Here is a 3855-nt window from a genome sequence, read left to right on the forward strand (position 1 = left end):
ATGCCAGTGAAGACCCAGTACGTAGCACCTAGACTTCTCTAGAGGTGTAATTGTTAAAAAAAAATCTCCAATATTGAGCTGGAATCAGATACACTAGTGAGAAAGAATACATTGGTAAGTGCTGTATTTCAGAGGCTTGAAACAGTTGTAATTACAAGGACAATGGAATTTGATGACTCCTGCTGAGTGACATTATTGCATTGGAAAAAGACAATGAAACATGATTAATCAACAGTATAAGGCAAAGGGCAAAAGTCATGGCCTTTTTGGTAGCATAGAAGGAAACTCTTATCTCTTACAGCCAGAAGGCAGAAATAAGTGAGGGGAAGGATTAGAATTTAAGTATAAGTAGTGGAGCTCCAGGTATGTTTGAATTATTAGTCCTTGCAAGGCAGCTATGCCAAGGTCAAGGCCATGTTTACAAAGAAGCGAAATCCTGAGATATAGGATGAAGATATCCAAGGAAATACACTTAAAACTTTGGAATCCCCAGAGTGCACTGAAACCTCTGATTTTGCAGAGGTGGTCCATTGCTCCATGTTAAAGTCTAGCACTCCTCTTCCATTAAGACAATGCCAAGATCTCTGCATTGGAAGACTACAAAAGTCCTTTCAGGGTTTATCTACATCACTGCTGCAGGCCACCATACCAATAACCATAGTCCAATCACAATATCATTTGTCCAGGAAAGGGATGAACCTGCTAATACAGGTTTTAACAGCATGGCAATAACCCTGGGAGGTAGGGGTTAATGCACTTCTAGGATGACTTTTGGAAACTTGGAGAGTGATGGTCCACACTGTGTAATGCAGAAATCAATGAATTTCCATGTCAGACAGTAGAAGAAGGAATCAACAGTTTTAGAAAAGTGGACTACATGTATATATACTACATAAGGATGGAAAATTTACCAACCAATTACATTCTCTGGGAAGGCTCTATTTATCATAATAATTAATACAGTGGTGAGAGTTACCAGCATTGTTGATAATGTCTTGGTTGTCCTCTGTAGGCCATGGGTGATAGTATGAGGTTCACTTTATAGTATCGAGCTCTCTGATGTCAATGACAACGATAGGTTCCTGAAATGCTAAAGTCTAGGTGATGGTATTTACATGTAATAAGCAAAACAGGTGCGATTAGTATAATGAGTAGCAAAATAGTCACAACCAGAAAAGCCTGACCCAAAAAGAGCCATAAAGTTAGTTAATAAAAAATAGAGTCCCCAGAGACAAGTTAGTAAGCAGCTAACAAGGTATTGCTGAATCTATACAGTCTAGATATATCAAGGAATAGTGATCAGGAGGCTGGTTTTAGCTCCCCCCTCAAAGTTTCAATTCATTGCTCAATTTCCTGTTTTTAGATCCAGATTAATGAATTCAAAAACCAGCAGTCTACTTATAAAGTCTCCCCCACAAGTGTATATAGTAATATTCCCCTAGTACTTTCACAAATGAACTTATAGTCATCTTCTTGGATAACTTAACCCTGGGGCACAGGAAATACCAGACATTTTTGAGACACAGACATAATAGCTGAATAAAAATTGATATCTAGGGACCTAAAGAGTCAGCATAGCTTCTCTTTTAGAGAAGATATACATAAAATATGGTGCCAAGTCTAGCTCATAAGAGCCCATTTATTTCCACAGAACCATTCGTTCATCAATAATCAGACCCCAAATGTATATTGGGATAGACATTCCTGGAAATTAAAGGAAGCCTTAAACGGGTTACTTGGCCATTGGGGTAAAAGTTAACTCCGTGGGGAAAGCCAAGACATAGCCTCTGAAATTGACCCCTCATTTTAGCAAATATAGTACACACACATACACACTGTATTTGCTGGAGATATATATATATATATATATATATATCTCTTAGTGGAGTAGAACAGTGATGATTAATGCCATGGCTCGAGATAGAAAAATATAAAAATAGTGATACCCAACATATACCTATTTAATTTGACAGTCTAGACTATATAACGATAAATTGGTTTCAGAGGATGGCAGTGGACCACCACAAACAAAACCAAGTACTAATCCCAAATGCAATCAATGTGTCTGGTATATATTTTTTAACAGATTAATACATTCTCACATATGTGGTATGCAGACACTCATTTGGATAATGTGGTCTTTTCCATCTCTATTATTAATGGGTGTTAGAAGCAATTTTCATTCGCATGGAACAGAAAACAGCATTTATTTATGGGTGTGTCACAGGGCTATGTTACGTCTCTCACCTTTGTCATACTATTGTAATAAGGGGTCTACACTGTCTGCACATTTTGCAGAAAATCACATTTATTTACTATATTTGTTATATTGATAAGTCATGTTAATCAAAACAAATGTACAAGAAGTGGCATCTCTATTGTAGACCGTAAGACACATAAGCTCCTAGGAAATAAACCATCAACAGATTGAGGGGCCTAAAACATCAGTGAAGTTTTTAGATATTCACTGGTCTGGGCATGCCAACGGATCTTCTCCAAAGTAAGAAACAAATTATTGCATCTGGCAACATTCACCACAAAAAAGACAATACATGGCAGCCCTCTTTTGGTTCTGGAGGCAGCATACTTCACACATCTGGATACTGAACTAACCCATTTACCAAGTAACATACAAAACTGAAAGCTTTAAGTAAAACAAGATTGGGAAAAAATTCTGCGTTACGTCCACGGCTGCAGTACAAGATGTTCTGCCACATGTTTCATATGACACAACAGATGCCACTGAGATATCTGTGATAGGAAACCATGACATGTAGAGTTTGCGGAAAACTCTAATTGAAAATAATAATGGAAAACCTTTACAGTTCTGTAGCAAGACCATGCCATCACTAGTGGAGATTATGCACCACTCAAAAAACTGCTTCTGGAATGCAGTCAGGCTTTGTTAGAGCACCTGATCATGAAGCATTAATTGACCATGCTGCCAGAACTGCTCAACAGGATCTCACTTCTTTTGAATTCATCAAGTCCTAAGGTCAAGAGGATCCACTAGCAATCAATTGTAAGATTAAATTGGTACATCCAGAATTAAACATGAGAAAGGCCAGAGGGCACAAATAAACTGCATAATCTTGTACCCCAAATATTAGACCACTGTTACACCAGCACCTTTCTTTAGCTCACAGCTATGGCCACATTGGTAGTGACTCCCTTATAACAAACTGATGGGGGTAGTGAAAAGCTAAGCTCAGTTCATGAATGGAGAGTGTTGTGGAATGAATGTTTGTGTCCCCATCAAATGTATATGTTGAAATCCTAATCCCCAATTTGATGGTATTAGGGACTTGAGCTTTTGGGAGGTGACTAGGTCATTAGAGTACAGAACATATGTATGGGATAAGTGCCCTTTTAAAAGAGAGTCCGGAGAGCTCTCTCACTCCTTCTACCATACATACAAAGTGAGAAGATTGCTGCTGAATAATGAGGACGTGGTCCCCTATCAGACACTGAATCTTTTGATGCCTTGATCTTGGACGTTTAGGCATCCAGAACTGTGATAAATTGTTGTTTATGGCACCCAGGATATACTATTTCTGTTATAGCAGCCCACATAGACTAAGAGACAGTGGGTCGGTACGTGGTTAAAAATAAAAAATGTATTGTTTCTGCACTACCATTCAATTCAGTCCTTGAGCACAGGAATGAGGTTAAATCATCTAAATAGGGAAAGGTTCAAATAATATTACTTATTATCTACTGTTTTGGAAAACAATGTAGTCTTGGATTAGAATGAATAGATATAGATAGATATAGATATAGAGATAGATGATAGATAGATTCGATAGATGATAGATAGATAGATAGATAGATAGATAGATAGATAGATAGATAGAT

Source organism: Hylobates moloch, unplaced genomic scaffold (assembly GCF_009828535.3).
Source record: "Hylobates moloch isolate HMO894 unplaced genomic scaffold, HMol_V3 SCAFFOLD_7, whole genome shotgun sequence".
Classification (NCBI taxonomy): domain Eukaryota; kingdom Metazoa; phylum Chordata; class Mammalia; order Primates; family Hylobatidae; genus Hylobates; species Hylobates moloch.